General features: G+C 45.6%; 1 protein-coding gene across 10 annotated transcripts in view; it reads left to right on the forward strand.

Moving 5' to 3' along the window:
• Positions 1-18,052, forward strand: part of LOC108588901 (uncharacterized) — a 903,226-nt gene that overhangs the window by 770,965 nt on the left and 114,209 nt on the right. For all 10 annotated transcript variants that reach the window (XR_013528665.1, XR_013528668.1, XR_013528671.1 and 7 more), the window contains one exon: positions 8,270-8,532. The gene's annotated coding sequence lies outside the window, so the exon portion shown is untranslated. The remainder of the gene's footprint in view (positions 1-8,269; positions 8,533-18,052) is intronic.

The following is an 18,052-nucleotide window of genomic DNA, read 5'->3' on the forward strand; positions in this document are numbered from 1 at the left end:
CCCCCTTCCCAGTTAGTAACACAGACCTCAGGAAAGGCTGGGAAATGTGGTCTGACCTTGGGCAGCCATGATTCCTGCTATAGTTTAATATTTTTAAGTTTCCATGACTCTCTAGGCATGGGTGGCTCATGCCTGTAATCCCAGCACTTGGGGAGGCTGAGGTGGGAGGATTGTTTCACCCCAGGAGTATGAGACCAGCCTGGGCAACATAGTGAGATGTCATACATACTGAAAAATAAATTAACTTGGTATGGTGGCAAGTGCCTGTGGTCCTAGCTACTAGGGAGGCTGAGGCAGGAGGGTTGCTGCAGCCTGGGAGGTTGAAGACACAGTGAGCTATGATTGCAAATTATTTTTAATCCATTCTTCTTTGAATAATATAAACTTTCTTTCTTTCTTTTTTTTTTTTTTTGAGATGGAGCATCAGTTCACTGCAACCTCTGCCCCCCCGGTTCAAGCAATTCTCCTGCCTCAGCCTCCCAAGTAGCTGGGATTACAGGCATCTACCACCATGCCCAGCTAATTTTTGCATTTTTAGTAGAGACAGGGTTTCACCATATTGGCCAGGCTGGTCTTGAACTCCTGACCTCTTGATCCACCTGCCTCGGCCTCCCAAAGTGCTGGGATTATAGGTGTGAGCCACCACACCTAGCTAAGTAATATAAATTTTCTCTTTTTTTCTTTATTTTTCTTTCTTCCTCCCTTCCTTTTTCTTTCTTTTCCCTCCCTTCCTTCCTTCTTTCCTTCCTTTCCTTCTTCTCTCTCTCTCTCTCTCTCTCTCTCTCTCTCTCTCTCTCTCTCTCTCTCTCTCTCTCTCTGTCTCTCTTTCTTTTCTTTTCACAGGGCCACACTCTGTTGCCCAGGCTGGAGTACAGTGGTGTGATTATGGCTCGCGGTGGCTTTGATCTCCCAGGCTCCAGCGATCCTTCCGTCTCAGCCTCCCTAGTAGCTGGGACCACAGGCACTAGCCACCATACCCAGCTAGTTGGTTTTTTGTTTTTTTTTTTTAGTAAGCATGACATCTCGTTACATTGCCTAGGCTGGTATCGTACTCCTGGGCTCAGGCGATCCTCCCACCTCAGCCTCCCAATGTACTGGGATTACAGGAGCCGCCCATGCCTGGGAAGTCATGGAAATTTGAAAACATTCAATTATAGCAGGAACCATGGTTGCCCAATGTCAGACCACCTTTTGCAGCCTTCCCAGTGGCTGTTACTAAGTTCTCACGAATGAAATGTGAACAGAGGTGCTGCATCACCACCTTAAAAAGAAAGTGTTGTCCTCCACAGACTCTCACCTTCCAGAGATGGGACCATGGTCATCTAGACTCGGTCATTCTGATAAAGTATGACGTTTTAGGGGACCGCAGAGCCCAGAAGAGAAGGAACCAAAAATCGTACAACTTCCTGGAGCAGAGCTCCCCGCACACCTCCACCACCTAACTCCTGCCTGTTACTTGACAGAACCATCGATTTCTCTCTTCTTTATGTCATGGTGATCCTGGGGTTCTTTGTTACAGCAGCTTGGTTCATGTTCTGACCGATACATGAGCAAGGACATTGAGCAGAGGCAACGATCCGCATAACTCAGTGTTTGTCCTTCTTCCACCTCCTTTAGTGACTCTCAGATGAAATGTCCCTCCCTTGCCGGATGCAGTGGCTCACACCTGTGATCCCAGCACTTTGGTAGGCCGAGGTGGGTGGATCATCTGAGGCCTGGAGCTCAAGACCAGCCTGACCGAAATGGAGAAACCCTGTCTCTACTAAAATACAAAATTAGCAGGGCGTGGTGGTGCATGCCTGTCATCCCAACTACTCAAAAGGCTGGGGCAGGAGAATCACTTGAACCCGGGAGGCAGAGGTTTCGGGGAGCTGAGATCATGCCATTGCACCCCAGCCTGGGCAACAAGAGCAAAACTCAGTTTCAAAAGAAATGTCCCTCCCTTATTCATTCTCTTTTCATCAACCAACCATCTTTACCCTTCACTACCCGGCTTAATGAGACCAATCACACTCAGCTGATTTCACTCAAACATAGTTTTCTGTTATATACAAACATTTCTGATTCTTCTCTTCCTTCTCTTTTCCTTCCTAGCTCTGGCTGCTAAGCTTACAAGTCAATTTCTCTGACTTACTTGCCATTTCTTTATTTTCTTCCTTTCCCTACTTCACACCCATGCTAACCTTCTGGTCTTTTTCTATCATTTTGTTCCTCTTTTCTCTTGCTTGCTTCCTTCCTTCCCTCCCTCCCTCCCTCCTTCCTTCCTTCCTTCCCTCCCTCCCTCCCTCCCTCCCTCCCTCCTTTCTTTCTTTCTCTTCCTTTCTTCCTTCCTCCCTTCCCTCTCGCCTTCCCTTCTCTTTCTTTTTTTCTTTCTTTCTTATCTTTCTTTCTTTTTCAAAATCTTAGACACTAGAGGACCAGGTAATTTTATTTCTTTTATAAGACAATGAAAGCCAATAAATGAAAAAAAAAAACCAAAAAACAACAGCAACAACGACAACAACAAACGTTCACAGTATGCCTGTAACCGAAAACTGAGAGCTGTCTCTACCAGATTTATCAATAGCTCATGCATGACTCAGACCTCCAGATAAGACTTTTTAAATATGGCATCAGAGGTCACAGGGAGATGAGAACCCCAGGTTACAGAGCAGACTAGACAGGTAAGAATTGCAATAAAAAATCCAGGTGTGTGTTTTTTGTTGTTGCTGAGGTGTTTGCTTGTTTGTGACAGATCCTTGCTGTCACTCAGGCCGGAGTGCAGTGGTGTGATCTCAGCTCACCTTCCAGGCTCCAGTGATCCTCCCACCTTAGCCTCCTGAGTAGCTGGGACCGCAGGTGCACACCACCACCCCTGGCTATTTTCTTTTTTTTTTTTTGAATTTTGGTAGAGATGGGGTCTTGCCACGTTGCCCCAGGCTGGTCTTAAACTTCTGAGCTCAAGCAATTCACTCACCTCTGCATCCCAAAGGGCTAGGATTAAGGCGTGAGCCACCGCAGCCGGCCCAAAATCCATGTCTTTTGACTTTGTCATCAAGTTCTGGTTCCATCAGCCTATGCTCTGTCTCCATTAAGAAAGCTCAAAGAAATAGAAATGGCATCTTCTAATCCTATATCCTCTGCAGTTGAGAATCACTTCCCCTCAAGACAGAAGGCAAACAATCATGTGTTCAATATTATGGCTAGAACAGGTCTCAAAGTTATGCTGGTTGGGGCATACAGGGACCTCACTGACATGCAGAATTTCCTCCTGTCTCTTTTTCACCCTAGCCTTGACTGATTCCCCAACCAGAATGTAAATTCTTTGAAAGCTCTTGACCATCCACAGCCTTTAGCACAGTGCTGAGAAAACAGTATGAACTCAATAAATACTTACCAATTGATTTTCAATTCCTAGGAAGGATTTTCCTTGGCTTGTCTTTATTACCTCCCCACCTCCTCATCACCCTTGAGTTTTGAGTCTGCCCTCTCCTCCCCTGCCAAGGCCCTTCTAACTCCCATTTCCTGCTGACTACGAGGTTCAGCAAGTTTTCTTTCTAACTTGTGTATCTCACTAACTGTGCCTTCAGCCATCAATGCTGAGGGCACGGCACTTAATCATACAGGGTCAGGAATCACTGGCTGTTGTTTTGAATGTGTGCAGCCAGATCTTTCACACAGACCACAAGCTGCTTCCTTTGGGGAACTGTCTGTTCAGAGATGCCCCTGAGTTGGAACACTGACATGGTAACTCAGAGCTTGGGTCTCAGGTCTGCACTGTCAAAGACTGCCCACTGATGACTGCTGCATCTGGAGTTCTGTTATTTCAGGAGAGTTCCAGAAAGAAGCCCAACCCTGGGCCGGGCATGGTGGCTCACCCCTGTAATCCCAGCACTTTAGGAGGCCTGAGCCTCCTAAAGTGGATCACTGGAGGTCTAGAGTTCAAGACCAGCTTGGCCAACATGGTGAAACCCCGTCTCTACTAAAAATACAAAAATTAGCTGGGCGTGGTGGCGCACACCTGTAATCCCAGTTATTCAGGAGGCTGAGGCAGGAGAATCACTTGAACCCGGGAGGCAGAGGTTGCGGTGAGCCGAGATCGCGCCACTGCACTCCAGCCTGGTGACAGAGTGAGACTTCATTAAAAAAAAAAAAAAAAAAAAAGAACCCCAACCCTGGTAAAACAAAAATTAGTAGAGATGCCTGAGTTGAGCATTGGCCAATTCCCTTCATCATTATACTAGAAATTCCACCTAGGAAGGAGCTTAAGCACTGCTTAAGCACTGCTTTCTGTCTATGCAACATAAATAGAAGTGTGACCAGCCACTGCACCTGCACTGCCCTGACTCCACCTCACACACAATGACTCAGCCCGCCAGCCCAGCAAAAGCCGCGTTGTCAGCTTCGTTAGAGGAGGCACTGTTTGGGGAGCCCTTCCTGGTATCCTCCTTATTTGTTGCAAGGAACAAAATCCCCTTGTTATATCCTCCTTGGTTATGGTCATTGTACCGCCACCTGCAGAGCAATCACACCCAGCTGCTGTGTGTGTAACGAACGACATGAGTCACCACCTGCCCTTACATGTCAGAGACATTTCATCCACTGCAGTATCTCTTCTCTTTCTTGTTTGAAGAAGGGAGACGCATGGTCTCAATGGAGGGCACACTCCAAACCCAGCTGACTACGAGGGTTCTTACCCATCATCTCTGCCCCACAGAGCTGAGCTGAGCACCTTTTTTTTTTTTTGAGACCCAGTCTCATTCTGTTGCCAGGCTGGAGTACAGTGGTGCAATTTTGGCTAACTGCAACCTCCGCCTTCCGAGTTCAAGCAATTCTCCTGCCTCAACCTCCCGAGTAGCTGGCGTTACAGGTGCACACGACCACACCAGCTAATTTTTGTATTTTTGCAAAATAGAGATGCACCACCATGCCCGAGCCAAGAGCTCTTAATGCCCCAAAAGTCACATGACCTTCTCCATGGGTGTCATATTTGTAGCCAGAATTTTCCTTCCTTATATTAATATTGCATTGCATATTCTCAAACAAGTTCTCAAAGGGTATGTTTTCATAGCCACAGGGATGCTATTTTTGACATTTTGAAGGGTAGCAGAATGTGCCCCCTGAAAACATGCCGCTTTGGTATAAGGATTCTTTTGAGCAGAAGGCACCTGAGAAGAAGCAGATACAGGAGTTTCCCCCATATCTGTAGTTTTGCCTTTTGTGTTTTCTTTTTTTTCCTTTTGAGACAGAGTTTTGCTCTTCTTGCCCAGGCTGGAGTGCAATGGCTCGATCTCAGCTTACCACAACCTCTGCCTCCCAAGTTCGAGTGATTCTCCCGCCTCAGCCTCCCAAGTAGCTGGGCTCACAGGCATGTGCCACCAACCTGGCTAAATTTGTGTGTGTGTGTGTGTGTGTGTGTGTGTGTGTGTGTGTGTGTTTTAGCAGAGACGGGGTTTCTTCATGTTTGTCAGGCTGGTCTCAAACTCCCAACCTCAGGTGATCCACCCACCTCAGTCTCCCAAAGTACTGGGATTACTGGCATGAGCCACCACGCCTGGCCACCTTGTGTGTTTTCATTTACCCATGTTCAACTTCAGCCCGAAAGTGTTAAAAGGAACATTTCCGAAATAAGCAATTCCTGTGTATTAAGTTGCACACCGTTCTGAGTGGCATGATGGTGCCCCACCTGGGATGTGAGTGTGATTGCCGAGCATAGCCACACTGTCTGTCCTACTCACCTGTAAGTCACTTAGCAGCTGTGTCAGTTATCAGATCAGTTGCTGCAATATCACAGTACTTAGATTTCAGGTAACCCTTATGTTAATTAATAATGGCACCAAAGTCCATTGTGCTATATATAATTTATAAAAGAAACCTGATCATGAGTGTGTATGCATAGGAATAAACATAGCATATATAGAGTTTGGTACTATTCATGGTTTCAGGCATCCAGTCTGTGTTGGGGGGGGGGGTCTTAGAACCTATCCCGCATGGATAAGGGAAGACCACTGGGAAAGAAAAGCTCTTTACCCTCTCCCTATTTACCTAAGAGTAGGATCTGAATTTGTAAAGGTATATTCCCCTCTCCTCTCTACCAGGAAGGACAGCAATTAATTACTGGTGACAACTCACAACCTTTCTCAGCCTAGACACAGCACCAGTTATGTTACTTTGTACTTCTATCCCAGTGGCTTTTCTTCTTCCTGTTCCTGTGTGTGCAAATTATTCCAGAAGTGCATCTTCATTTTGGCAGCGGCATTTCGTTTCTGTAGCAATGATTGAATCTACTTAGTGGTTTTTTCAACTTTTGTGGAACTCGCCTCATCACTTAATTGTCCTCCCACTCCTGCCACCAAAATGGATAGCACCAGAACCAGTCTGTAACGCCCTTTCTCAGGCTGTGAGGTCCAGCATACTATGTTCTTTGTGACCAGCTTCTACGTTCCAACCATTCCAAACTCTTCCTTTCGTTCCTAGCCACAGAGGGCGGCAATGATGATGTATTCGCATTGCTATTCCCTGTAATATTCTTCTTGCCATTTTAGTTGCCTGGTTAACTCCTCATATTCCATTTCGTCTGTTCAAATGATTGGTGTGTTTCTTTCTTTTGCCTGGACCCTGACTGATACACCAGTAGAACCCAGTTGCATCGTTGGACATGAGATTGGGGTGAAGGGGTTTCCTGCGCCAAGCTCAGCATGAGCATGTGTGAGAGTACGGCTTATGTTCTCGCTGGTCATGGACTCAGAAGCTAGCACCTGCTCTGGTCTCTATGTCATTCACAGCAATGTCTCAGCTTTGCACACACAGCTCTTCACAAGGTGAGGTGGAAGCTCAGTGGTCCACAGAGCTCTGCCACAGGTCAGCTTAGCCACCAGGCAGGTGTATTATCTTGCTGGAAGTCAGCAGAGGCCTCCCCTCCCCTAACAAGTGTTAAGACTCATCCACACAGCAGCAATGGCCTAATGACCTCCATTGCTTGTCCTCCCAGCTTTCTCTCTCCATCCCCACGGCTCTGTCTCTTTTACGTTTCTATTTCTCTAACTTAACAAAACCAGGCGAAGCAGCCAGCACCTCCTGACTCCTCCAGCCGGATATTCTTCCGCTAGTGCCCTTTATGGGCAGAGCTTCATAAGGAGCCCATTCATGGAGCAGAAATGTGGTTTGCAGAGTCCTGTCCAAAGCTAAGTTTAGAAGGGAGGCTTTAGAGCTAAGAGACAGCAGCTTTGTGACCAGCATACTTCAAGGCGGGACGTGGTGACAGTTTCCAGACCAGGTGTCTATCTTACAGAGAGGCTTCTCAAAGTTCCTTGGGATGAGAAAACCAAATGTGTGGGCGTATCCAACCTAGAGGGAACAGCAGTCACAAAACCCAGAGCTGCTGAAGTTTATCAACTCAAGGAGATGAGCAGAGAACTAGAAATAAGAAGCGCTAGACAAAGAGCGCTTGGACTTGGACAGCAGCAGACTGCAAGCTTGCAAGACTATGGCTGTGAAGGGGATGGGGGTGGGCGGCAGGGGTCCCTGCACCCTGCAGACGGACAGGTAAGTTGACTTAAGACAGGTGATCAAAACAGACATTCTCTGCTAAGGCCTCAGATCATGTCAACCCTCGACTTCCGTTTGTTCCTGTCATAAATAAAGACTTTAGCCTAATATAGGAGTACTTTCCACACTGGCCTGTAACTCCATTTCTCTCTTCTTCCACACCTGGCTTGGAAGTAATAGGCAGCTCTATATATTTCCCTGAAGTTTCCACTCTTCTCACGAACAGATATAAATATTAAATGAAACCTAGAGACAGAGACCAGGAGGGATCTCTCTCAGCCATCCCTGGGCTTAATGTCAAAAGATGGAAAAAAAATAGAAAATAAAGTAGATTTATTGGCATGAAAGTTGGGAGGCTCCCAGATATTTCAGGGCTTTTGAAGTAAAACTACGTGATCACTGGCGCAAGGAGGCAATCAGAGGGTATGAAAAGAGGGATTCCTATCTATGAAAAAAAAAAGTTTTAATTGGCCAGACATGATGGTTCACACCTGTAGTCCCAGCTGCTTGGGAAGCAGAGGTGCGGGAATCACTTGAACCCAGGAATTAGAGGCTGCAATGAGCTAAGATTATGCCACAGTGCTCCAGCCTGGGCAAAAGAGTGAGACTCTGTCTCACAGACATGTCTGGAGCAATACTCAGTGTCCTTCCATCCAAACAAGTTGACCCTCAGTATTAACCATCACACTATCATTATTACGTTGTATAATAACACATATTCTTTATCTCTTTTGTTGCCAAGGGAGATGAACATATGAGTCAGTGGAGTGGGAGAGGCAGACCCACCCTCAACCTCGGAGGGCACCATCCAGTCAGCGGTCGGCGCGGCCAGAATAAAAGCGGGCACAGTTATGTGGAAGGACTATGCTTGTCTAGTCTTCTGGCCTACGTCTTTCTCCTGCCCTTGACCACTGCATCCCACGTTCTTCAGCTTTAGGCTTTGGACTGGCTTCCGTGCTCCTCAGCTTGCAGACAGCCTATGGCGGGACGTCGCCTTGTGATCATGTGAGTCAATGCTCCTTAACAAACTCCCCTTTATATAGACATTTATCCTGTGAGTTCTGTCCCTCTAGAGAACCCTGGCTTATACAAATAGAAATGAAGTGTACAATAAATGGAATGTGCTTAAATCATCCCCAAACTATCCCTTACTCCCTTGCCCTCCACCATCAGTCTTTGGAAAAATTACCTTCCAGAAAACTGGTCCCTGGTGCCAACAAGATTGGGAACTGCTGAGGTAGAGGCTGGATATCTGGAGGGATTTAGGGATCCAGGCAGAGAAACAAAAAATTCACATCCAAGAGTCCAGAGGGTAGAGAAAGTTGTTCTGAGGCCGGGCACGGTGGCTCACGCCTGTATTCCCAGCACTTTGGGAGGCCAAGGTGGGCAGATCACTTGAGGTCAGGAGTTCGAGACCAGACTGGCCAACATGGTGAGACCCCATCTTAAAAAAATAAAATAAAATTAATTAATTAAAATTAAAAAAAAAGAATATTGTTCTGCTGGAGGATCTAGTGGGGGCTGGTATGACCAGAGCACCAGGAGCCAGAGAAGAGAAGGTAAGTGACGCTGAGGAGATCAGCTAGGCTCAGATCGCTCTGCTCTGCCTTGCACATTAAGGATATGACTTGGCCTGCTGGGACAGAACAGATGGTAGAGGCAGGGAGATCAGGGCAGAGACTGTGCCATAAGCGATTAGAGTGGCTTAGGTTATCACAGAGATGGAGAGAAATGAATGAATTAAAGATATATTTTGAAACAACTTGCCCATGGGCATGGCAGGGGAAGGGAGACATCAAAGTAAGTTACTGGGGTTTCTTGGAGGACAATGTTCAGGAAGAAGCTGCAGGTGCCTAGATAAGGTGATTAGGAAGAGATTTATTGAAGCGTTCGACACACCAAGGTAGATGCTACAGATAGATAATGCACAGTGTATTTGCCATTGCTTGTGACTGTAGCAAATGGCATCTGTCCTAAACACCAAGGTATCTGAGAGTCATCTCATGGGAAATACAAGACCTGGATAGGACATGAATGAAGAGACACGCTGGAAGAAATTGGAAGGAGAGAGGAAGTTGTTCTAGGCATGAACAGGATATAAACAAAGGGACGGTGAGTTGAAGAAGCAGGTACTGGGAATGAGAGCTGGAGACGATTTTCAACATCTCAGTTGGGGAAACGGTTGGTTGTCTCCACCGAGTACCATTCAGATACTGACCCTGGAGCGGCTCTTGCTTGCTTCTGCAGCCCTGTTTGTTTGGGAAGCTATGTGTGTTCTGGGCACGTTGTCTGTGCAGGGCCATTTGGTTGATTAGAGAGACATCCAGAGGTACCAAGAAGCATTATCCCTGCCTCACATCTGTGAGTGATGTGCGGGTCTTGATAGATCGTTATACTAAGGAAAAATGAAGACGGCTTATGTAGCTTTTCTGTGTGGTTAGTAATTAGAGGTCCCTTAAATAAATGGGATTGGCTGGGCTCCCCTGGACTCCCCAAGACTTGGGACAGTCACTCCTTCCTCAGACAGACCCTGGGACACCTTTTGATTGTGTCTTCTCCCTTGCACTCAATTAAGAGTCCCAGCATTGGGTGTCTGGCTTACTCTCCATCTTCTAAGGCAGGGTTGGCAGACCAATACTGTTTATCCTATTTTGTATGGCTCATGAGCTAAGATTTCTTCTTTTTGTAGAGACAGAATCTGGCTCTGTTGCCCAGGCTGGAGTGCAGTGGTGTGATCATAGCTCATTGCAGCCTCAACCTCCTGGGCTCAAGTGATCCTCCTGCCTCAGCCTCCCAAGCATCTGGGACTACAGGCAGGCACCACCACATCCAGTGAATTTTCTTTATTTTTTGTGGAGACAGGGGTTTCATTAAATTGCCCAGGCTGGTCTTGAACCCCTGGCCTCAAGTGATTCTCCCACCTCAGCCTCCCAAAATGCTGGAATTATAGGTGTGAGCCACTGCACCTAGCCAGATTGTTGTGGTAGTTTTCAGAATATTTAAATTGTTGAATGCATAATCAAAGGAAAAACATTTCACAACACGTGAAAATTACATTTGGCTCTTGAAGTAAACTGGTTTGAATTGCATAGATCCTGTTATACATGGATGTTTTTCAGTGAAAGCTACACTGGGCTGGGTACAGTGGTCCAGGTCTGTAATCCCAGCACTTTGGGAGGTCAAGGTGGGCAGATCACCTGATGGCAGGAGTTCGAGACCAGCGTGGAGAAACCCTATCTCTACTAAAAATACAAAAAAATTAGCCAGGCATGGTTATGCATGCCTACAATCCTAGCTATTCAGGAGGCTGAGGCAAGAGAATTGCTTGAACCTGGGAGGTGGAGGTTGCAGTGAGCCGAGATCACACCAGACACTCCAGCCTGGGCAACAAGAGGGAAGCTCCCTCTAAAAAAACTAAAAAGGCTACACCAAGTGTAACTGCCTCTTCTGCCTCTGCCACCTCCTACCCTTCCTCCTCCTCCTCAGCCTCCTCAACATGAAGACCACGAGGATGAAGACCCTTTGTGATGATTCACTTCCCCTTAATAAATAGTAAATGTATTTCCTCTTCCATATGATTTTCTTAATAACAGTTTCTTTTCTCTAGCTTACTTTCTTGTAAGAATAGAGTATGTAATACATGTAAGATACAAAATATGTATTAATTGACTATGCTATCAACAAGGCTTCTAGTTAACAGTAACATATTAGTAGTTAAATTTTGGGGGAAGTCAAAAGTTATACACAGATTATTTATTTATTTATTTGAGGTGGAGTTTCACTCTTATTGCGCAGGCTGGAGCATTGTGGTATGATCTTAGTTCCTGCCAGTCCATGGCCTCTTTCTGGAGTTTCTCTATCATACTGAAGGCTGGCTCGACTCAGACTTCAACTGTGAACTGAGCCTGGGCATTCCCCCGACACCTGAGTGCCGAAATTTCAGTGCTGTGCTCCTCCAAGGGAGGGGGACACCACATCCACTCCATTATCCTGGTGCGCAAGAGTCCAGGATCATCACAGGTACATAAAAACACTTAGGAGGCCAATCGGTGCAGAGAGAGACACACGTTCACTCTGAGTATCCTCCGCCAAGATGGTCTCTTAAAATACCAGTTATTAAGCCCAGAGTTGGGAGGGAAAGAAAGGGGAGGGGAGGGGAGGGGGGAGGAGGAAAGGGAGGGGAAGGGAAAAGAAAAGGGAAAGGGAAAGGGAAGGAAGGAGAGAGATGACAGAAAGAAAGACATAAAGAAGGGAAGGAGGGAGGGAGGAAGGAAGGAGGGAAGGAAAGGAAAGAAAGAAAGAAAGTTGAATTGTGATCTGCAAACTCCATTGAAGGAGCTAATGAAATGCATAACATCTTTTAAGAAGATTTATATTCAAATTGTTTCTAAAATTTACACTTTAGTTATGTAATTCAGTTGAGTGGAATATGTCTTCCCATGGCCACCTAAAATAAATGACATACCTCTGTCGTTTGGGGAAAAAATGTACGTAGGTACCAAGCATTTGAATAATTTGTGAAGTCACTGGCTTTGCCCATGTAGAGGACATTTATTTTCTATTCATTTCTGCTCAGTTTAACCCAAGTACCAAGTGCAAAGAATGACTTAAGTTGCAACTAAAAGATGAAAAAAATTTTAGTCAAAAGACCTCTCTATGTAGCAAAAAAAAAAAAAAAAAATCACATTTTATTAGGAATATTAATATACCCTCTTCGGGAACCCTCTAAAAATCTTTAGTAATATTTTCCAATCGCTGTCAAATAATTATTAATCAGACTTGTTCTTTAAGGGCTATTTTCGGATATGATTATCACCAATTATTTTAAGAAGAGTCCTAGATCTGCCTGCCTCTGAATACCTTTTTCCCTGAGTGGAGATTAAGAGCTGTATGGGGAAATAATATTGATTTATCCAAATGGATTTGTTTTGCAAGGTGAAAATAATCCTGTAATATCGCTGTGTAAATATGGATGAGCAATTGACCATGTAATTAGCTACCCATTCTTTCTACTACATCTAGTGTGTTACTTAGTGCATCTGGCAGTAAATCCTTATTATAACGCGGTACATTGTATGACAAGCAAGGAATTTTTAGGATGATCCTTTAACATTTTTTTCAAATTCAAAAAAATCATCAGGACACAAACATGATGGAAGAGGACATCTCCATACCCAAGGAGCTAGGACATCATTGTGCCACCTCTCAAACCATGTGGCAGCTCTCTTCCTTCCCGGGCATTTCAGTGACCTTTTTTTGTTTTGTTTTGAGATGGAGTCTTGCTCTTTCACCCAGGCCGAAGTGCACTGGCATGATCTTGGCTCACTGCAACCTCTGTCTCTGGGTTCAAGCAATTCTCCTGTCTTAGCCTCTTGAGTAGCTGGGGCTACAGGCACACATCACCATGCCTGGCTAATTTCTGTATTTTCAATAGAGACAGGGTTTCACCATATTGGTCAGGCTGGTCTCGAACTCCTGACCTCAGGTGATCTGCCCATTTCGGCCTCAAAGAGGGCTGGGATTACAGGTGTGAGCCACCACATCTGGCCTCAGTGACTTCTAACTATATCTGTCTTTGCTTCCTGGTCTGTCCCTCCACCAGCATGAGACAGTTATGGACCAGCAAGACCCATTAGATCAATGGTGCAGGGAAAATCACAAAGCAGAAATGACTTCTGCTTTGAAACCGGACAGATCTGAATTAAAATCTTATATTACTCTCTGTTAGCCGTGTGACCTCGGGCCTTTGTAAGTGTCCCCAAAGTAAGAGTCTAGTTCTCCTGGTAGATTCGGGTTCCCTAATCCCACTGGGGAGGCCAGGTTCTCCCCTTATTTGTGATGTGAACTTGGAACACTCGGCTTTTTTCCCCAGTGATGATAAAGTTATTTTTTCATTGTAATAAATAGAAAGTTTGTGAAGGAATACTTTGATACTATGTAAATATCTCATTCCTCATTAAATGTTCAGCCTAGTTTTAACATCTGTTGTTAATTTGTAACTAAGCCGGTTATTACTCTGATGATTTTCTACCTTAATTCTTTCTCCATTTATTAGTGGCTTTCTACTATAAGAAAGAGTTTTATCTTCTTGTTTGTTTGTTTGCTCACATATATATATATGTATTTTTTTTTTTTGCTTTGCTTTGCTTTTGTTTTTGAGACAAGGTCTCACTCTGTCACCCATGCTAGAGTGCAGTGACACAATCATCGCTCACTGCAGTCTCAGCCTGCCAGGCTCCAGCAGTTCTCCCACATCAGCTTCCTGAGTAGCTGAGACTATAGGCACACACCACCATGATTGCCTTTTGTGTGTGTGTGTGTGAGATGGAGTCTTGCTCTGTTGCCAGGCTGGAGTGCAGCGGCGTGATCTCAGCTCACCACAACCTTCCACACCCTGATTCAAGGGATTCTCCTGCGTCAGCCTCCCAAGTAGCTGGGATTACAGGCACATGCCACCACACCCAGCTAATTTTGTATTATTAATAGAGACGGGGTTTCACCATGTTGGCCAGGATGGTCTGGATCTCCTGACCTCATGATCCACCCATATTGGCCTCCCGAAATGCTGGGATTACAGGTGTGAGTCACTATGCCTGGCCTGATTGGCTATTAAAAAAAATTTATAGAGATGGAGTTTCCCCATGTTGTCCAGGCTGGTCTCAAACTCCTGGCCTCAAGCAGTCCTCCCACCTCAGCCTCCTAAATTGCTGGGCTTACAGGGTGAGCCACTGTGCCCAGACTGTTTGCTTGTATATTGTCACTGCGGATGCATGAGCTCTGATTCTACTCAATCTGATGCTCACATTGTTCCAGATTTGGCCAGTGGGAATTCCTCTAAGCTGGCACTTATGTCTCTTTACTCGTCCTCCTTTTTTTTTGAGAAATTTTGTATTCTCTTGTACAACATGATGTTGTGAGTTTCTCTTGTAAGTTTCTTTTTCAGACGGAGTCTCACTCTGTCGTTCAAGCTGGAGTGCAGTGTTGTGATCTTATCTCACTGCAACCTCTGCCTCCCAGGTTCAAGTGATTCTCCTGCCTCAGCCTCCCCAGTAGCTGGAATTACAGGCACCCACCACCACGCCTGGCTAATTCTTGTATTCTTTTAGTAGAGTTGGGGTTTCACCGTGTTGGCCAGGATGGTCTCGATCTCCTGACCTGATGGTCTGCCCACCTTGGCCCTCCAAAGTGCTAGGATTACAGGCATGAACCACTGTGCCTGGCCTCTCTTGTAAGTTTCTTACCTCATCCCTGAAATCAACCACTTCCTCCAAGGTCTAGCTGTATTCATATTACTAAATAATGTGCCTGGTAGGCTCAGCTCATCACTGGCCTCCAACCCAGTCCTGAGTCCCCCTTCTTTTAGGAACTCACCTCTCCCCTAAGTCCCATGCCTCCCCAACGTGCTCCTTTCAAACAAGGCAGCTTTGCAGCGAGCCGAGATCACGCCGCTACACTCCAGACTGGGTGATAGAATGGGACTCCATCTCAACAACAACAGAAAGCAACTGAACTCAGTCCACTGTGGACAAGACAACTCGGGTTTCATCAGAACTTAGCCACTTATTAGCTGCATAACTTTAAGAAGACATTTAAATGCCCTAAGAAATGGAAGTAAGGATAACTTTATGGCGTTTTTGCAGGTAACAGAGATAGCGTTGTTGAATCACTGAGACACAGGCTTTTCCTTAAAGGGGGCTTTTCACAATTTCAGGACATTGCTGCCAAGTTGGGAAGTCCCTGGAATTAGACTATCAAACATACGCACAGCCGTGATTTTCAATGAGCTTTTCTTCTCATCAATCTAGCCATTTACAAACATGATATTTTACTGAAACCTTTAAAGCGGATTCCCTACAGAAGACATCTGCTTACACACAAAGCAGGAGTCAGCTGACTTTGACACATGAGCCAAAAAATGGCTCATGGGTCAATGAGGACACACTCTCTCTTTGTCCCTTTTGTCACTTATTGTCTGATGCTACACAAGAATAAGCTAAAACCTTAATTGCTTGCCAGCCTCAAGCAGTCTTCCCACATCAGCCTCCTGAGTAGCTTAGACCATAGGCATGCACCAGCATGCTTGCCTCTCTTTTTAAATTTTTTGTAGAGATCCAGGCAAGATCCAGTTTTCCCGCTCAAGAACACTGGGATATTTATTCCTCAAGCATCCCCAATGCTTTGGCCTAGCAGAAGAATCAGGTGCAAAAAAAAAAAAAAGCTTTATTTATAAAGGCTGACATCAGAAAAACCAATACCTACTTCAAGTGGCATGCCTGCTATCTTATTTCATCTTTGTTATCTGAAATACACGACGTATATATTTTCTCCAGGAAATGAAACTGCAGCTTACAGTAGAGAAGGATTTTTCCAAAATTACCCATTTCACAAGGGGCAAAACCAAGATTTAAAGCCTATCTAGGCGGACGTGGTGGCTCACGCCCATAATCTCAGCCCTTTGGGAGGCCGAGGCGGGCAGCTCACTTGAGGTCAGGAGTTGGAGACCAGCCTTGTCAACATGGTGAAACCCCATCTCTACTAAAAATACAAAAATTAGCCAGACATGATGGCAGGCGCCTGTCGTCCCAGCTACTCAGGAGGCTGAGGCAGAAGAGTTGCTTGAACCCAGGAGGTGGAGGTTGTAGTGAGCCAAGATTGTTCCAACACATTACAACATGGGCAACAGAGCGAGACTCCATCTCTAAATACATAAATAAATAAAATAAACTATATCTAACTCTAATGTCTGTGAACACCTTCCCAGTTTTCAAAAACTATGTATTTATAATGTTTGTATTATGTACATTTTTCCTTTGGAATTACCCTTAACATAAACTAAATCCAAGTCAAACAGTAATTCCTCTTCCACCAGCTTTTACCTTTTCCACATTATTCAAAGCACAGCCCTGCACGCAGTCTCTGATAAGAACATTTATTTTAAAATCACTGGGTTTCCTTTAGCTTGGATTCGAAAGCTCTTTGTCTCGTGCTGAGGCTGGTTTGGCATCAGAAAGGCTCCAGCTCCTTATTTCTGAGCAGGTAGAAGTAAGGAGCTCTCTGTTGGGAACACCAGGAATACAGTAAGAATTGCCAGAGGGATAAGCAGCGTGAGGTTTCCCTGGCCCAAAGCCTGTTACTAGTTCTGGTGTTTGTGGATTTCGCTTGGTGCTTTAGTTTTTTGTTTTATCCCAGCACATGGTATGCGGGACAAGAAAGAGGAGCATTGCGGTTGTACAAGTGTCTATAGGTTGAGGTCATTAGCCATATACCTGTTGCATTTGACTCCACATTTGGTTTCTTAAACCCATGCAATTGCTGGGTCACTGGAATAAGCACTTCCTTATTTTATTTTAGTTTCCTTTGAGACAGAGTCTCGTTCTGTCACCCCGGCCGGAGTGCAGTGGCATGATCTCAGCGTATTGCTACCTCTGCCTCCCAAGTTCCAGTGATTCTCCTGCCTCAGACTCCCAAGTAGCTGGGATTACAGTTGTACACCACCACGCTTGGGTAATTTTTGTAGAGATGAGTTTTCACCATGTTGGCCAAGCTGGTCTTGAACCTAAAGTGATCTGCACATGTCAGACTCCCAAAGTGCTGGGATCACAGGCATGAGCCACCACAGCCCGCCAGGAATAAGCCCTTCTTGTTTCAGACAGATCCCAGATCTGCTTCTGATTCCTACCGCGCAACTGCTCTTCTGTTTACTGTTCTGATTCCTGCCCTTTGATACCTGCTTGGACCCCGTTTGTTTTAGGGACCTGCTTGGTCTCCCCTTTCTGACTTATTAGCCTACTAGACTCTCAATTCCTCATCAATTCCTAATTGAGATCCTGAAGCTGCAGGAAAGAGGGAGAGAGCTTCCTGGACCTCACCGGGACCTGCTGTAGATCTGGGCTAGGGCTGGACCATGACCAGCATGGGCGTTTATCAAGACAGTGCAGGAGGCTGGGGGTCTGAGAACAGACTGAAAAGGGCAGGAGTTGCCACACTTGTTCTCCAAGAAATAGTCACCCCCATAAGAAAACCTGAAGAACAGTCCTAGATGTTGGGAGTTGAGAATAAAATATTCTGGTATCAACTGGGAGCAGTGGCTCACACCTGTAATCCCAGCACTTTGGGAGGCCAACGCGGGTGGATCACAAGGTCAGGAGTTTGAGACCAGCCTGGCCAACATAGTGAAACCCCCGTCTTTACTAAAAATACAAAAATTAGCCAGGCACAATGGTGGGCATCTATAGTCCCTGCTTCTCAGGAGGCTGAGGCAGGAGAATCCGTTGAACCTGGGAGATGGAGGTTGCAGTGAACTAAGATCATACCACTGCACTCCAGCCTGGGCAACAGAGCAAGACTCGGTCTCAAAAAATAAAATGAAATAAAATTTGGTGTCAGCTAGAGGTACTAGGCAGAGAAAAGAACCAAGATACTGGCTAAGCCCCACATCACGGAAACACGCAGACAAAAGCAAGGTCAGAGAGAAGTAGATGGCTCAGAATAATCTATGGACTTAGTCCTCAATCCCCGCGGGGTC

This window comes from Callithrix jacchus, chromosome 2, assembly GCF_049354715.1.
Source record: "Callithrix jacchus isolate 240 chromosome 2, calJac240_pri, whole genome shotgun sequence".
In the NCBI taxonomy this organism is placed as follows: domain Eukaryota; kingdom Metazoa; phylum Chordata; class Mammalia; order Primates; family Cebidae; genus Callithrix; species Callithrix jacchus.